Here is a 19,250-nt window from a genome sequence, read left to right as displayed (position 1 = left end):
CAGGCCATGGTCCCACAGTCCTGGGATCGAGCCCCATATTGGACTCCCTGCTCAATTGGGAGTCTGCTTCTCCCTCTCCCTCTGCCCCTACCCCTACCTTGAGCACATTCTCTCTCTCTCTCTCTCTCACTCACTTGCTGTCTCTCAAATAGATGAATAAAATCTTTTTAAAAATGAGGACAGTATTATTTGTCCTCATTTCTCCTCATTTGTTTCAGGTACTATAGGTTCAGAATTGAAAATCTGTCAAGCCTGTCGCCAACAGAAGATATTGTTGTTGGATAATTAAATGGCTACTATTGTTTCAGATTCTCTCTAGGTTTGCTGTAAGAAATGTAAAGCACACAATATATAAAAATACTTCCATTTGATGTACATTTAGATAGAAAAACGCCATTTAAAAGTTGTTCTGAATTCCAAAGAAGCAATAGCCACATTTATAAGACTTAACCTTAGGGAAATTAAAAAAAAAAAATCTGTTTGTGATAAGTCTCATGACCTTTAGCTTCTTAGCAATATAATTTGAAATGATAGAGGGAAAAGCTTGCAGCATATGAAGTATTTTCATTAGATAGGCATTTAGATACAAGAAAACTCCATTTAAAAATAATCTACATTCAGAATACAAGCCATGGTAATATTTATAAAACCTATCGAAATATTTTAAAAAATCTAATTGTTTAGTGACAAGTCTCATGACCTTTAGATCACCTATTGCATTCATTTTTATTTTTAGTCCTTTCAATTATCATCCTGATACTCAGATATCTTACAGTGAATTAATTCTTATGTGGGAGAGTTTCATCTTCTTTGTGGGGGGCATGAGTCATTATTCCTTTCATCTTATGCACAGCATTTCCCCATAGTCATTTGGGTAATAATGAACTATTTAAGCATTTCTGAATATAGAGAGTAAAGCATGAGTTTGATGGTCATTTATTTGGAATGAGGAAAATGATCTTATAATGTTGGTGATTATTCTAATTACTTCAATGGGGTGGGTTGGGTATGGGAATAGAGAAAAGGAAACATGAGAAACTAATAATATTGCTAAAACACACCAATAGCATCTATAAATGATTTAACTTTATGTAGCATGAGAAACAATAGGTTAATTAAAATTGCATAGGATACTTTTAGATTAAAATTTGATCAACTTTTACGTCCTCTGTCTTTACCTTTATTAGTTTCTATGATCTTTTGAATTTTTTTGATTCTTTGAATGTTGATGTCAATATCTTCTATGCCAATTTTGCTTGCTCCACTACAGAACTTAAATAAATCGTTGCCCTTAGTATTACCTATACGAAGCAGACATTTTAGTCCCTTTGAGAAAACACGCGTGTCTCTTGGTCAGCTTGCTTTTATAATAGTTTTGGGAAGCCCAAAGGCCGCATATAAATAAGTGTATTTGAGAGCCCTTGGCAGAGTGGTGCATAACGTGGAGGTAATCCCTAAGATATAGTAAACTGAATTTCAGTTAAGGCCAGCAAACGCACTAGAAAATGAACAGAGCTAATTTAAACAAGGTTTGGTGGAGGAAAAACAAAATCACTTCCTGCTACTCTTCTTGAAGAGGCTTGCACGTGTTATTTAATTATTAGTACCGTTGCTCTGAACTAATTAGGTAACCACAGCCCTGATAGATGTTGCAGAAAGTAGACAGAGATGGGAGATACTGGCTGGAGTTGACATTCTCCTTCAGTTGGTGGCAAAATAAGGGTGTACCAAGCCGTCTTAGCAAGAACATGTCAGTTGGCCTGGAAAAGTAAAAAGAGAATTGGGGAGACACTCCATGGATAGGAGCAGGTGATAAAATATTGGTTTCTTTTCCTTACTATATATTTCAGAATAGATATGCATGGGGTGATCCCTTAATATTTTAGACCAGCCTCGGTGTGTGTGTTTTTCTTTGTCCTTTACCACAGACATGTTTTACAGAGCCACATTAAGTCATCCTGCAGAAAGGAGAAAATAAATATCAGTAATCAGAAAAGGAATATTTGTGAGTTACTTTCTCCTATAAATGATACTTAATGCGAATATGCTTTATAACTGTATAATACTAGCTTAAAAACATTATTCTGATTCAGTGGGGAATTCACCCAGGATTCCTGTTCTGGATTTGAAATGAATGTCATGCAAATGGCGTTCATTTGTTCCATTGAAATCAATTGAATGTAAAATGGCAGAAACTGTTGTCTATTGGTTGTCTATTGGTTTCCCTTCTTCTTTACCTAATACGGGAGCTTCTCAGTTTCCCCTGAATGCACAGCCAGATAAGAACTGTTATTTTCTAGCTTCTCCTAAGTTTGGAGTGACTAAATCCTGGTCACGATCCAGCAGAAGGGACAAGATGCCTTCTGGAGGGATGGATCCTTCCCATTTCTCCTTTCCACTGTGCGGGAGATCCTCCAATAAGAAACCACTCAACGTACCTACTGCTCGTATGTCAGAGAGAAATAAACTCCAATAAAAGGTAAATATAAAAGACCCTGCATCTTGAGGTCTCTTAATTATGCCTGCTTTGCCCATTGGTTGAATCAGACAGCCTCTTTTGAAGGTCTAATATTAACTGAATTTTGGAGAGGACTTTATTGGCTTCATTTTTCTTAGGGTAAAATATTAGCCACACAATTTCCTACTGTGTACACACATACCCTACTGGTAAATTATTTTTAAAATGACACCCCTCAAAACCAACCCTTCCTAATATTTTTGCAAGATCAGTATACCCCAAACTAAATGGTCAGACTGTGTGCCTTTCCTCCCTGCTTTCGGTGGAACCCTTTCCGTGCCCCCCCCCCCCGCCCACACCTGAGCTTACTATCACAGCATCTTGCTCTTGGCGGAACTCTCACCAGAAAGTTCCTGTGAAATCTCAGGCATTATCAAGCTAATATTTGATAATAGTAATGTTTGATGACATCCCTATGGGACTGAATAAGGCCAACAAAGTACTATAAGGCTTATATTTACCAAAATATTGATAGAACTTTTACGCACAACAATAGTGATATTTTTCCTTCGAAGAGATTTTTCTAAACATGAGCATCTTAGCAGGAGTCCACAAATCTCGATCGCTCTTCTCCCCTAATTCTCATATCCTATACTGCTGAACTTGGTTTGCTAGTATTTTGTACAGAATGTTCACGCCCGTGTTCATCAGAGCTATTGGCTGGTAGTGGTCCTTTCTCGTACTTTCCTTATCTGGCTTTGAGAAAATGACTTCGGGAGTGGGCCCTCCTCTTTAATTGTCTGAAAAGTTTGAGAAGAACTGGCATTCATTATGTTTTTGAAATGTTTGGTAAAATTCACCCGTGAAGCCCTATGGCACAGTGCTTTGCTTTAGGGGGAGGTTTTCAGTCTCATTGATTACTACTGGTCTGTTTAGATTTTCGATTCCTTCCTATTTCAGACTTGGTAGGATGTGTATTTCCAGGAACTTCTCCATTTCCTCTAGGTTGCCTAGTTTGTTGCTGTGGAGTGGTTTAAATCTTTTATGACCCTTTGTATTCCTGTGGTATCAGTTGTAAAGTGTACAGTTGTAAAGTTGTAATTAATTTTATTAATTTGGGTCATCTCTCTCATTATTTATTTATCATTTATTTATCTATAGTCAGTCTAGCTACAGTTTTTTCAATTTTGGTTTGGTTTTGTTTTCCTTCCAAAGAACCAAATCTAAGTTTTCTATTGTTTTCCTATTCTCAATTTCATTTATTCCTGCGTTATTGTATTCTTTTCCTTCTTCTAACTTTGGGCTTAGTTTGTTCTTCTTTTTCTGGGCCCTTTACATGCAATGTTAGGTTGATTACTTGAGGTCTTTCTGTGTTCTGGATGTGTGCACGTAGAGCTATGCACCACCCTCTTTCTGCTGCTTTTGCTGCATCCCATAAGTTCTGGCATATTGTATTTCCATTTTCATTTGTCTCAAGATACTTTTTTATTTTCTTTGTAATCTCTTGCTTGATCCATTGGCTGTTCAGGAGCATGGTGTTTAATTTCCATGTATCTGTGAGTTTTCTATTTTTCTTCCTATTATTGATTTCTAGTATCGTACTAGATACTAGATATAGTAAAGGTCTTCTTTTTTCTTTTCTTTTTTTTTTTTAATTTTTATTTATTTATTTGACAGAGAGAGAGACTGCAACAGAGGGAACACAAGCACAGGATGTGGGAGAGGGAGAAGCAGGCTTCCTGCTGAGCAGGGAGCTCGATGCAGGCCTCGATCCCAGGACCTGGGATCATGACCTTGGCTGAAAGCAGATATTTAACGACTGAGCCACCCAGGTGCCCTTAGAAAAAGTTTTCTTGCCATGAGTTCAATATTCTTAATTTAATAAGACTTGTTTTGTGGCCTAACTTATGATCTGACCTGAAGAATGTTCCAGGTGCACTAGAGAAGTATGCACACTCCGCTATTGTTGGATAGAATGTTCATATCTATCCGTTAGGCCATCTGGTCTCTAGTGTTATTTAAATGTACTGTTTCCTTATTGATTCTCTTTTTGGTTGATTTGTCCAATGTTGAGGTATTACAGTCTGCTAGTTAGGAGTATTAGTTTGGCAGACGACATTGAATAGAAATGTCGTCTGCCAAAACCCAAGTGCTGGTGGCTTTAAGCCCTATCCTTCTTCTCCATCATAGTCTGACCTTCTGTAGTCAAGCCTCACATTCCCCCTGCAGTTCCTGAGGAGTGAGACCCGAATGGGCTTCCCAGGAACGACAGTGCTGGGGGAGCTGGATGTCCACCTTGGACTCTCTTTTTCCTACTGTGGGAAGCATAGACTTGGGGTCAGGGGCACGGCTCTTGGTGTGACATAATGCCAACCTTGGGAAGGGGCCACTCGGTCAGAATATGGCTGGTTCTCTCGCCCCTCTGATGTACTTCTTCCTTGTCTCTGTGATTCAAGGAAGGGCTCAGCCTCATCCCCTCTGTTCTAGGATTTTCCCAATGGTATCTGGTCTATGAATAGTTGTTAGTTCATCTTCTCATGAGGGGGACTGAAGTCAGGAATGACCTTTGTTGCTATCTTGATGCCACCAGAACTCTATTAGTTTGTAAAGATGGAATGTAAGATTAGAGTGGGCGTTGGGGAAAATTAAAAAACAGTGAGAAAAGATAAAACCAAGAGAAAAAAATCATTTATTTTAGAATCTATTTAATAATCTCAGACATTCAGAGTTATAAAGGATGATTTGTAATGATACATTTTTTTCTATATGCCCCCAATAAGCAAGGAAAGTTTAACAAGGGGGCCCAGAACCAGGGCGTTATAATCACAGAACTGATATTCTTCAGTAATATCTAAGAGATCAGGGAAAACTCTCTTCCACATTTTTATTTTAGTTTGTAAAAACTTAATCATTTTCTCTTAGACCCCTCACACACACGGAAAAAAAAAAAAACATAACAAAACAAAACTCCAGCATACATGTCCCTTTTCTTATTCAGTACTTTGATCTCTAGAAACCAATTTTAGATATTAGCACACATAGACATATATACAAGGGCTAGTTTTCCTAAAATTGGGTGTATCCTGGTAGGACATTACCTTCTGTCTGCCTGACATGAGACATTGTTTTCTAGCATGTTTAACCATCCTTCATGCCTCTGAAACTATTTCAGTGGTAAAGAAATACATAATTTCCTCTGAGTTTGTTTTCATTCTGAATTTGTAAACTTTGCTATGTTATATCTGCAGCCATTGATCTTTTCTGTCATTGTTGTTGTTGTTACTACTTTTAAACAAAATTTAGGATCTTGCCAAATTCCTTGCTTTACAAACATTAAACACATGGGTACAGGCATGTACACACAAAAAAACATACACAGAGGCAAGTGTGTGTTGCGTTTACATGTAAAAACTTGGGTCTCCCAGTCATCTGGGATTCAGGAACCCTGTCTCTGCTGAATACTTCTCCAGTTGCCTTAGTATACTATGGTCAAATGACCACATGTTCTCAGCAGAAGAGGGAAACACAAGGAAAACTGCCACATCATGGTAGACCCAAATATCTAAGCATATTGCTGGGGGAAGAAAACAAAACAAAATTGGGCCTTTTGGCTTCTTCCCTTCTCGTTCAAATCTAACAACCGCTTGCTATCTTGTGAAACAAGCACAGTAACTGTGGGATGGCTTTTTACAATCTCTTCGAGAGGAAGACCAACTCAATGAGAACAAAGAATTGGTACTAGAGCTAGGTCCTAACGCCACAGCATTCAGGAACTGAGAGAAGATTGGTGAGACCCCTGCCCATTTTCAAATGACCTTGGACTGGGTTAAGAGTCAATGATTGTCTTATCCCCTCCACGACTGCCATTTTCACATGGCCTCCAATGGTTTCTCCAGCCCTGTCACTCCTCAGTGCAGTGTTCAAAGAAAGAACAAACGACTTAGATTCTCAACCTGCCTTTCTAGAAACTCATGGTGTGCTATGTCACATAATTTATCCTGTTACCCTCTAAACCAAGGGGGTAGATGAGGTGATCAAAGTCCCCTCAACCCTAAAGTTCACTGACATGGAATGTAGAATTTAACTGATTTGGAAAATAAGGGATAGATCAGTTATTTACCCTGTGCCTATATTACTACTCTTCACCAACAGAGACAAGACTTGACATTTGATGTCTTCATCTGAAGATGTTTGCATTAGAATTGTAAACTCAAAATGTGTAAAATTTTAAACTCAAGATGGGTTTCTTCTGATTACTTGATAGGTTTTCTTCCTTTCAACAAATGTTTAAGTATTAAAATTTTCACTTTAAGCCAATCTGACACAATCAAATTTTGATGGAAAAAGTAAATAGAAAATATCAAACGTATCCCAAAGCAATAAATAACTTTTGGATTTTCCAACAGTTTTATTTTTTATTGCTATTTCTTCTGTACATAGCTGGTTCCCATTCAGTGGCTTCCAAATAAGCTTCACCCCCCAAATCCCAAGACAACTTGAAAAGAATCACAAGGCTCAGGAAATGTTTCAGGATCACTTAGAAATTTTTGAGAATTATAGCAAACATAACAGCCTCGTAGAGATAGGCCTTAAGAAATTTTTGTAAATACTATTTGTCATCACAGTGGATATTTATAAAGCTGATTTTATTATAGGACTGAGAAACAGAACTTTTAAAATATATTAGGAAAATGCTGTATCTGTCCATACAGGCAAACAGTATGTAGGATAGCCTTGAAAATGATTTGCTCATTGGCCTGGAACAGGACTTGATTGATCAAGTGACTAGAGAAGTATTCCCAGTTCCAAGAATGTTCCAGGAGAGGAATGTATAGAAAACTCCACCTGCGGTAAGTGTTCTGCATTTCAAGTCTATTAAATAAAAATTAAGTACTTAAAAGCATAGTTAGGTCTCCGATTAAGGTAGACGAGGTGTCAGTATTGAAACATTTAAAATATATCCACTAAGTCTTTGAAAGTCTTTGGATATATTTGGACATATTTTCCTTGTGGCAGAATGTGGGTCACAGAGAATAATCTTTCATTTTTAAAATAGAAATATACTGATGCATAAATGTATTGCTTCTAATGTATCCCGTCTGCAGGGTATTATTTTTCTCATAACAGGAAATGGCAGAAGTAGGTAACTATATTCTTCTGGTGCCAAACGGAACTGAGCGATCCTTTGCAATTACAATGCATAGGCTTTACTGGTCCTGGTGCAGGAAGCATAACAATTTGCATATTTTAATTTAGAGGTTAGAGACCCCTGTCAAAGTTAACAGCTTGGACGGGGCCAGCACGGAGAAATCGAGAAGAGAGAAATAATTGAAAAGGCAGTTCCCAACAAAATGAAATTTGTCTCGTTGTCACTTAAGGTTGTCTTCTTGTCTTTCTGAGGGAGCAAGGTCAGCTTAAGAATGAAGGGAGAGTAGAGCACGGTAGACCACTAAGGACCAAAGGATAATTTTTTTTAATAACAGTGGCAATTGCAATATATATTTATGAAGGGGAGAAGAAAAGAATGCACACCAGCTTTCTGGGTGAGAGTCCGCCGATGTCCTTTGAGTGGAAATATTGCAGACGTGTCCATGGCAGATCTAAAGTTTGTCCTCAAAGACAAGCAGGTTACAGAGGAGACGAAGTACTTAATGAAATAATTTAGTGTGACATATTGATATTGAAGTCTGGAAGGCAGAAAAGGATTTGCAACAAAATTAAGGTATGTCCCTCTTGAAACGTTCCCCATTTCTTTCTCTGAAGGCTGAGAGGAGGTTTTCATGAGAAAAGGAGCCCCTTTTATTTCTCTCTCCAAGTTCATACCAAAACATAGATGCCAGTGTGAAGTTCAACATTTGCAGCCTCGTGAAAATCTCATTGGAATAAGGTCCAGAGGAAAATCAAGTATGAAATGGGTCTTGGTTATGTTTTAGAAAGGTTTTAATCTCTCCAGCATCATGTGTTTTCAGTTAAAATGTGCATTAGTAAAAAAACCCGGGCCCCAGCCGTGAAGGGACGGAGGTCTGGGGAATGTCAGTTTTAGGTGCAGGCAGTGGAAGACGGCTGGGGATATTATCAGGGCATAAAAACAGCAGCCAGATTTCAACTCTCCAGTGGGGCTAATCGTTTTCATAAGGATCTGGGAACACTAAAAAAAAAAAAAAAAATCATGCTTTAGAAAATGAAGATAAGTATTTCATGTTCATGATATAGTTGCATCATTGACATAGAAAGAAAAGGAAAACGTCCACATAAAAGCCATATTCTGTGGTTGACGAGTTCGGTTCTGTTCTAATACCTGGAGGGAAGCTGGGCATCACGACGGCTGACTGGTCAGGGATTCTCAACTGGTGGGACATTGCTTATCCATATTTGCAGAGGAGCTGGGTAGGGAACACGAAATGTGTGAAAACTGCCCCCCTCTGTTCCCTCGCTGTGAATCAAGGGTAGAGCATTAGTTGTTTTTTTCAGAAGAATCAGAACATTGGGCTAGGGTACTAGTGCTCTGCCTGGGAAACCGTGGACAGATCTGTTAGGAAGCCTGCATGTGAGTTTTCTCATCTTGAAAGGACGGATGCTTTCATCTGCCTCGCAGTTTTCGTGGAACTACTTAGGTAAACGTGCTCCTTAAAATGTTGACCCCGTTTTGGATTTAGGTTTTTCATATGAATTGACAGATGAACGTGAATACTCGGCTTCTAGATACTGGCGAACCCATCAGCTCCATTGATTTCCCTATAGCTAAGTCTCAAGCACCTACACTTCCTCTTTGGTGCCAGTCAGATAAACAATGTAATCACTGGCTTCTCCTCACTTACCTGCCCAGGGCATCTTATAAGAAAGAGTAGGCTTGTTCTCACAAGTACATTTCCAAAATATGTGACAAATATTGCTCCAGGAATATTTCCCAAATTTCTTCCCCACCGCCCCCCCCCCCCCCAGTTATTTTTCCCCTTTGAAACATAGTAAGAAAATAAGAAAATGTATTTGCTACAAAGCATCTATAATAATGAGGTCATGTAAAATGCCTACAGCTTCTGGTAAGGTGCTGCTAAGTGGCAATTTTGGAAAGAAAGTTTATGGAATTTACTTGGCACTGCTGAGCCTTTCCACTTAAAAAAAAAAAAAAAAAAAAAAAAAAGGAACGAAAGACCACACAACACTTGCTATGAAAAGATATTACATTTTCTCCAGAGAAGTAACACTTCCTCCTTTGTTTGGAGGCTCTCCAGTGACTCTAAAACATTTTTGCAGATTACTCTACCTAAGCCTTTTAAAACTCACAAAATAGCCTTGAAGTAATAAAATGGAAACTGTTGGTATGCCAATCAAAGACAGATATAGAAACAGTAGTCCTAAGAAAATGTGACCTGTCTAAAACCTCCTTCAAAACGCTGATGGACCCAGAAATAGAATCCAAGCAGCTGACTCTAAGCACTGGGCAACACTTCCTCTCTTTAGAATTATTATTGTTCAAAGCCTTTGCACGTAAACCACCTCTTGCTCCTTGAGGATAGATGAGGTCATGCTAACAATACCCCATTCTTCCCCTAAAAAATACTGCGGTCATGGCCGATGAGCTAACTCACAGAACGTTCGTGGGCCACAGTGAATGCACACATACACACATACACCAGCACACACACACACACACACACACATGCACAAAATCCCATTCTTGGTTCAGTTTGTTTTTGTTTTCTTAAAACAAGCTTTAGTTGGAATTTTAATTTCAAGCTTTGGCCCACAGTTGTTGCCGAAATTTCACACTCTGTTCTTCTGTTCCTACTTGTTCCACCCTCCCTAAGTCATGTAATGAAAGAACTAGACCACAGGAGAATGGGTTTTCAACAGATTGTATAATGGAGTTATTGTCCCTTCCACAAAGGCTGGTCATTAAACTCACAGGCATTAGGGACACGAAACAGAATTTGGAAGGTGGGACATATTCAAATCTTGACCGTGATAGTAGTTAAAGTTATCACATCAGAATTATACTTGGTCTTAAAGATGTTGAAAAAGACGTGAATATTGGGGCATCTGGGTGCCTCGGTCAGTTAGATAAATGTCTGTCTCCGGCTCAGGTTGTGATCCCAGGGTCCTGGGACTGAGTTCTGCCTCTGTCTCCCTGCTCAGCCGGGAGTCTGCTTCCCTCCCAGCCCTTCCCCCCTGCTTGTGCTCACGCATGCACCCCCTCTCTGTCTCTCTCTCAAACAAAAATAAAATCTTTAAAAAAATGAATATTTTTGAGGAAAAAATACAAATAGTATCTTGATATAATATAGGTAATTTATAAAATTTATATATACCTTTTCCTGTACAATACTACTGATAAGAAAATGGGAAAGATTGTAGTAGTAAACAGAAATTGGCTCTTCAAAGACCAGCTGAAGTTACAGTCGAAGGGTACTTCATCCTTGTGTGTGACTGTTGGCACACACTGGATTTTAGGCACAAAAAGGCAAACACCACTACTAGCTTCATCTTATTTTTTTTTTAAGATTTTATTTATTTATTTGACATAGAGAGAGAGACAGTGGGAGAGGGAACACAAGCAAGGGGAGTAGGAGAGGGAGAAGCAGGCTTCCTGTGGAGCAGGGAGCAGGATGTGGAACTCCATCCCAGGACCCTGGGATCATGACACACAGGCACCCTACATTCATCTTCTTTAAATATGAAAAGAGGGCATTCTGGCAACCTTGTTGGCGGTCTGCAGTTCCCATCTCTCCCTCTGCTGCCTTCCATTACAATGCTCATGAAAACAGGAAAAGAGAGAACAGTTTGGACAGCAGTGAAAACTTGAAGGGTGGTCAGAAATGTCAGGTGGGGAGTCAAGGAGGGAAAGCTTGAGGCTGGAGGCAGAATGACCAAGCCAGGTGGGTTCCTACCCAGGTGGGGGATTTTCCATCTACACCACCTCATGGAGGCACAGGTGCACCTTTCTGTTTTGTGAAAGCTCCTCCATGTGGGATCCCAACACACTCTTCTCCCCTTTGGCTCCACTTGAGTCTTGAATGAATGCACCTTTGCCCAATAGTCCTAGGGAGTGAAACATTACTGAGGCCAACATGGGTGTGGCTAACCTTTTAGACCCAGATGTTGGAATATTTATTTCACCATTTAGAGATAAAGAAATCTTGCCATGCAGCTCATTAAATAAGAGCATGGGCTTTGGATTTAAAAAAAGAAAAAGCCTAATTACATATCCTGGTTCCACTCTTTTCTACCTCTTTTATTTCAGAAAAGTTACTTAATCTCTGAAAGCCTCATTATTTTTGCCTTTATAAGGGATAATAATAGTACCTTTTTTAATAAGATTTTTGGAAAAAAATCATTGAAATAATATATCCAAAATCTTTAAATGCTGTTTGGCATATAGTTAAGTGCTCAATAAATATTTTTAATATGTTCAAAAACTAAAATGTAATTACATAATTAAAATTATTAGAAGTAATAAACTGTATCAACATTATGGAAAATTGAGCTTTTAATAAGGAATAAAATCTTAAGTGTCTTAGAACCCAGAAGAAAAAAAAAAAAAAAAAGAACAAGGAAATGGAAACTGATGTGGGAAACAAAGGCAGAAGTAAAATTACTAAATTTCCTTACTACCTACAGCAAATTGACGAGTCCTTGAAACAGGAAGAGTGACATTGCTCTAGGAATCCAGTTGCAATGATGTTAATACTCTGCTAAAGGCAAGAGCCAATCTCAGCCCAACCCCTAGGGTCCTGTAAATCTACTTTAACTTATAAAAATTACTTTGGAAACTTCCCTTATCTCGACCCCCTAAAGATATATGTTGGCAATCATCCCCCAAGCATATGACCCACCGATATACATCTGACGGGTCTCATGACTAAGGTTTTATTAGACAGTAATAAATGATCTTTTCCCAATGATAGCCAGCTCCCTCAAGGTCCTAGAAACCTTGCTTCCAAAATTCCTTGGACACCTATGCTCTCCCTGACCCCCTCTCAACTTGAAAGTATAAAATGGGTCACTCCTCATGACCCTAGTGCTACTCTCTCTGCCCATGGGTCCTGTCCCTGTGCTTTAATAAAATCACCTTTTTGCACCAAAGATTTCTCAAGAATTCTTTCTTGGCCACTGCATTGTAGGCAATGTCTTTCCTACCTCAGAAACAGTGATAGAAAAAATGATAGATATTAAAGTCAGAGAAACATCATCAACATATGCTTATCATCATAAAGACATAAAAGTAATAAATTATAATGGAAGCCAAACTTACTAAGTCAATACTTCAGTATGTAAAACAAATTAGGTTCCAGACAAGTAAATGGAGAAAAACCATTAGACCTAGATCTATACAGTTTTGCTTTCTTTCTTGTATACTTGCGGTTTCAACTTTTAGAGAAATCTGAATCCAGGAAAAGCGTTAAAGAAGTTACAACAAACCAAACCACAAAAACCAGAATTGTATCACAGGATTTTTGTTTTCTGTTTTGTTTTGTTTTGTTTTTTCCAATAACACAAAATTCTAGAAACCAGTCAAGCAATGTCAGGGCTCACATTCTCAATTGTTGAATTACTGATAGAAGTCAGACAGGTCATGCAAGCAAGTGAAGTAGTGCATGTAAGTAGAGCTAATTGAAGACAGCAGGTTCTGATGAAGGGCTGTGGTAGCCACTGGACTCTGGTTCTGTGTCACTAGGTGAGAATGCTATCCAGGGCTGCCAATCATTCTAGCCTTTTGTGAAAAGCTAGGACTATGAATTTTTATGTGAAGTCTCCAGATTTTTAAGGTCATCAACAAATTCACATTTTTCTGTTACAAGCCAAGAAAAACACATTAGCAGGCAAATATATGGCCTCTAAACTAATTCCAGGTAGGCAGTTCATACAGAACAGAGCTATAACATAAGCAAACAGGTTCCATTTCTAGCCAGTATAAGATGTTTTTCTCAGCATATAATGTTTTTCTCTTATACAGTATTGCTCCTGTATAAGAGAAAAACATTTTCATATATTGATCATTTATTTTCATACATTTCATGTGTATCACAGCTTTTCCTATCTTTTTGCTTTTAACTTTTTTCCTTATAGAATGGATTTCTTTTAGGCAACCTATAAATGTATTTTGTGTCCTCTCTCTCTCTCTCTGCATGTGTATTATTTCAATTATATAAATTTATATAATACAGTCCCTCTCTGTTAACTGGGGTCTAGATCATTTAGATTTGATGTGATTATTGACATTCTATTGTCTTACCATTTGATTTCTATTTGTTCCATTCTCCTTTTTTTTTTTTCTCTTCTGCCTTCTTTTTGAGTATTATTTATGATTTTATATTATCTCTTTTGTTGGATGGAGCATTTATTTTAGTGTTTACTCTAGGGTCTGTAGGTATATATCCTTAACCATAAGAGTCCACCTTTAAGTGATATGATACAAATTCATGTATACTCTAAGAAACATAAAATGATCTATTTCCATTGTTCCCTCTGAGCTTTTGAGCTATTGTAACTAAATATTTTGCTTTGACATATGTTACAAATCATATTGCACAGTTATTAATTTTGCTTTAAATAGCAAATCCTTTTAAAAACTATTTAAATAATTTTCTTACAAAGCTTTACATGTAGCTACATAGTTATTATTCCCAAAGCTCTTTATTGCCCACAGGTTTTGTATATTTGAATAGTCTTTATTCAGTATTTGTTTTTGAAAGATATTGTCAATGGGTAAATAATTGTAGGTTGATAGTTTTTCTTTTAGTACTTCTGGTTCTCACATTACATCTAATGAGAAATTTGCTGTGACGTGTTGTTCTTTTATATGAAATGTACTTTATTCTACCTCTGGCTGCTTTTAAGATTTCCTTAATCCCTGATTTTAAGAAGTTTGATTCTGATGTGACTTGGCAAAGCCTTTTTCATGTCACTTGCACTTGAGGCTTATTGAGGTTTTTGGATCTTGGGATATAGGCTTTTCAGCAAATTCAGAAAAATTATGTCTGTTGTTTTTTTCAAATATTTTCTGTACTCGGTCTTTCAGCAGCTCCAATCATGTTTATTTTTCCCAGTGCTCACTGTTGTTATACCCATATTTCTTTAGCCTTTAATCTTCTACATTAAAAAAAATTACTTTTTATTGATGTCTTCATAATCTCTTCTTCTGCAATGTCTAATCAGCCATGAATCCTACCCAGTGATTTTTTTCATCTCAGATATGGTAGTTCAATTTAGTTTTTTAAAAGTCTATCTTCTGGGGTGTCTGTGTGGCTCAGTGGGTTAAGCATCTACTTTCAGTTCAGGTCATGATCCCAGGGCTCTGGAATCAAGTCCTGCAATGGACTCCCTGCTCAATGGGGAGTCTGCTTCTCTCTCTGCCCCTCCCCCTGCTTGTATTTTCTCTCTCTCTCACATATGCTGTCTCATGTTCTCTCTCTCTCTCTCAAATGAATAAAAAAATTTTCAAAAAAAAGTTTATCTTCTATGTCTCCATTTTAAATATTCACTCCTTCCTCTAATTTCTTGAACATATGGCATACAGACATAATAGCTTTTTTAATGCTCTTCTTTACCAATTCTGTCATTTGTGTATTTCTGGTTCTCTTAAGATCTTATTTTTGCTCCACTCTCTTTCTCTCTGTGGAGTACTCAGCTGTATATATCAAGAGTTGATACTTTTTCTGTGAAAGACCAGAGAGAAAATACATTAGGATTTGCAAGTCATTTGATGTGTCACAACTATACATTTGTGCCAGTGTTGTGAGAAGCTACCACAGACAATATGCAAATGAATAGTTGTGGCTTGTGATAAATATATCCTCTTATTCTAGTGTTTCTTTTATGGGTTGATAACATCCCTCTTGACATCAAATTATATTTTTCAGGTAATAAGATTACTATGTCAGTTCTCTTTTGATTCATATTTGCTTGATACATCTTTTTTTATAGAATGTATTATTAAATCTTTGTGTTTTTCACATGAATTATTAGAGTCCATACCTTTTGATTCATGTTTAGGTCGCTTTTATAGATAACTATAACTACTAGATAAATACACTGCTATTATACTGGTACTTATTTTTCACATAAGTGTCACATTTTTCTTTTCTCTACTCATGTTTTTAATGATTTGTTTTGCTATTTAAAATGTATACATGGCATTTTTTTTGTTACTATGATAATGTCCTCTCCAAAGACCCAATAATCATGATTATATTCTTGTAGCAAATTTTTAAATTTGTATTATGTACACACACAGACATCTATATGTATATGAGGTATACATGTTTTAAGAATTGTGTATATTTTCCTTCTAACAAAACCAGTGATGAACGTAACTTTCTGAAGGGACATTTTCCTTCACAAGACAAACATCTTAATTCAGTCTTACTATTCAAGTTCGCTACCTCATCAAATTGAATCATGTTAACTTTTAGTTCTGGGTTATTGTATAATACCTCTTCATTTGCTTTAGATTCTCTCTCAAGTTTTGCCAACAATAACTGTTAGCCACAATATCCACTCATCCTACTTAACCCTATTTCTTCCGTCATATTCTGGATGCGTTCTTTTCTGATTTGATTATATCCTCTAAAGTTGTTTGAATTGAGGTGTTAGTTCCTTCCTTTGCTTTTTATTTAGTAGGATTCAGATTTTTCTCTTTCTCTTTTATATTCTTTAATTTAATTATACTCTGTCTAGGTGTGGGTTTTTCATTAACATCCCAATTTGGTACTCAGTTGTCTCTCTAAATACAAGATTTTTCATGTTTCTTTAATTCTGAGAAAAATGCCCACATTTGTATACATCGTATTCACACTTAGAATTTCGTTGTGGTTCATTTTTCTTCTTTTATATGGCTAAAACTGTCTAATATCTCTATATTGATCATACTGTTTTAAATTCTTAATGTGTCAGTTCCAATAATTTTGCTTAAGATGGTGTATGTTGCCCGGTCTGTGCTTTCTCTTCTAGGTAATGGTAGGTTTTGACATCTAGTTATTCTGGTTCCTGTTTTCCTGGTGCATCAGATACTCTGTTTCAGCAGGACCTCTAAAAAGAAAAGATGATCTTGAATTTCTGGAAATGTGTTTGGGGCAAAGGCCAAAGGCCAGACTCCAGTCTACACGATTGTGGGGAATTTAAAAATAGAGGAGGGGGTAAGCCCTGGGGCAGTGTCCAGGAACCACAGAAGTTCATGCATTCCAGGCTGTTAACTGTCACTCACAGGAGTTGCATCCTGTGGGTGATTCATGGCTCATTTTTAATGGTAACACAGCAATGGGAGGAGGCTGTCTGTCTAGGTTGACATTCATCCGCAAATGAATATGGAGGCAGGGGTCAGGGGTTGGGGACAGTGAATGCTCAAGGGCAGCTGGTCAACCTTCACCTGTTTTTGACAATTCATCACTCAGGCAGGGCCTCTGTGCTGCCTCAATATCTCAGGGACACCGCTTTAGTGATCTGAGCTGCTGTAGCAGACTTCCAGTGAATGGGCAGATGAGGTTGTCCACAGACCACATAGGGGAAAGACAAGTGCCAAATTTGAAAGGCTTTTCTCCACTCTGTCTTCCCAGCGTCATGTCTGGAGCACGTCCATAGGATACAAATCTTGCGGAAGGATGCGAGCCCTGACCCTTTCCACACGCAGCGATTTCAGACATCCCTCAGCCTTTTCAGGGCTGTCTGTTACTTATTTCTGTTAGCTTCTCAGAGACATTTTCCCATAGTGACAATATGACAAAATAAACTTGTAAGGTTGATTTGAGGAGACAGAACCAGCAGTAGGAGCCATTTCACCATCATGACAAGAACTGGCACCCTTCAGGTCAGCGGCTTCGTTAATTTTACAAGTCGTTTGCATTTGTTTGCTTGTGTTGTTACTGTTGTCTAAATAGTTAAAAACCCTTCTTCAAGCTTGGGTCTGTTGGCGTAGTTTTCTCACTCAAGGGCTCTTATATATTCATCAATATGTGCACGAGTCATTATACGTTGAAGAGTTCTGGGCTGAAGAGTAGTGGCCATATCCATGAGAACAGCACCAGTTTAAATTCTTGTCGTTCAGACTGAAGGGAAGTGGGAGAGCTTGAGCTAAGATCGTTTCCTGTCACTGGATCTCATTTAAAATACTGCTCTCCTGCGAGCAGTTAAACAGACAAAGAACAGATTGTAGTGTGAAAGAACTTGAATTACATTTTTGACTGCGCCCCCCCAAGCTCAGTTTGGAGGCTTTTTCAAAATTAGGTATCAAAATGCAAAAAATAGAAAACAAATTAAAATGCAAAAAATACCACTTACATGAAGTCTGGACAGTTTTAATTCTAAATATTTCTAAAAACTCTTCTAAGATTGAATGTATTTTCTTTTTTTTTTTTGTGAAGGGAGGTGAAATGGATAATTTGAATTACAAAAAAGCCTGGATAACCCCCCCACACATCAATTTACCTGTGAACAAAAAGATTCACACTGAGAAAATGGGATTTAGGACTATTTGATAAATTACTACAGACTACTTGAATATTCCATTAGCAAAATAATAGCTCGTTATGGAACCTCAGAAGAATGTAGTATAATTACAATAGTACTATCCTCCCTGGGGGGGGGGGTGGAGGAATGCAAATGTTAAAAATGATAGCTATTTAACCAATGTTAGGGGAAAAATGCCTCAAAACAAACTGAGAGGTTATATGATTTTTGGAACTCGGTGAAATTTTTGTAGTTTCCACCAGCTTTAATGAGTTGAATGTGTTTCTGCCAAGTGAGGGTTATTTGCATTCTTGGACTCCTACAAACAGACGCGTGCACACCGCCTGTGATCGTGATGATAGACTTGCCTTAGTCTCTCTCGGACTTGGCTGTGAACCACACCTGGATATATTTGAGAAGTGATGGCATGCGTCTACTCCCAGTTCCAGGTGAAAACATTCTGGAAGATGATAATTGACCAAAGATGGGTCAGAGAGGGTATGATGGAGACCGAGGAAGACAGGAAAGATTGAAGCCTGGTGTCCGACACCGTAAGTATGCTGACTTCTGACACAGAGCTCAAGTACAGAATACTAAGCTAACACTATCCCCCAAGTTAATGAGCTAATGCATTTGTAGCACTTAACCCAATTTCTGTTGTAATTAAGCCAAAATGATATAAAATGAAGAAACAAAAATTCATTTTCGTTAAGAATTTATCCTTATTGGGATGCCTGGGTGGCTCAATCAGTTAAACCGCTGCCTTCAGCTCAGGTCATGATATCGGTGTCTTGGGATCGAGCCCTGCATCGGGCTCCTTGCTCAGCAGGAGCCTGTTTCTCTTTCCACCTCTGCCTGCCACTCTGCCTGCTTATGTGTTCGCTCTCTGAAAAATAAATAAATAAATAAAATCTTTAAAAAAAAAAAATTTTATCCTTATTTTTAGGCCTGAGGTTAACTGTGACATTTAATAAACCACATGGGAAAAGAGAAAACCGGGCTAAGTCAAGTCATATTATCATTTTTTTCATTTTTTTTTAAGATTTTATCTATTTATTCATGAGAGAGAGAGAGGCAGAGGGAGGAGTAGGCTCTTCATGAGCAGGGAGCCCGATGAGGGACTCCATCCCAGTATCCTGGGATCATGACCTGAGCTGAAGGCAAATGCTTGGCCATCTGAGCCACCCAGATGCCCAAGTCATGTTATCATTTTAAGTTAAAAAGTTGCTTAAGAAAATAAAAGGTATAATTATTAACTTCAGCTGGGAGAGCACGAATCAGTAGAAACAAGACTGGACTTAACATATTTTTTCTTTCGTTTTTTGCTTTTGTAAAGCTGACATAGTTGCCC

At 37.9% G+C, this 19,250-nt stretch overlaps 1 long non-coding RNA gene across 1 annotated transcript; it reads left to right on the top strand.

Annotated features, from left to right (window-relative positions):
• Nucleotides 1-2,216: 2,216 nt before the first annotated feature.
• On the top strand, nucleotides 2,217-18,444 carry LOC123393375. The gene is made up of 3 exons (XR_006608144.1): nucleotides 2,217-2,479; nucleotides 7,171-7,308; nucleotides 18,343-18,444. It is a non-coding gene; the product is annotated as an uncharacterized LOC123393375 (long non-coding RNA).
• Nucleotides 18,445-19,250: the final 806 nt, after the last annotated feature.

Source organism: Mustela putorius, unplaced genomic scaffold, assembly GCF_011764305.1.
Source record: "Mustela putorius furo isolate JIRA1106 unplaced genomic scaffold, ASM1176430v1.1 tig00000831_pilon_pilon_pilon, whole genome shotgun sequence".
NCBI lineage: Eukaryota > Metazoa > Chordata > Mammalia > Carnivora > Mustelidae > Mustela > Mustela putorius.
This window is presented reverse-complemented; position numbering and strand designations above follow the sequence as displayed.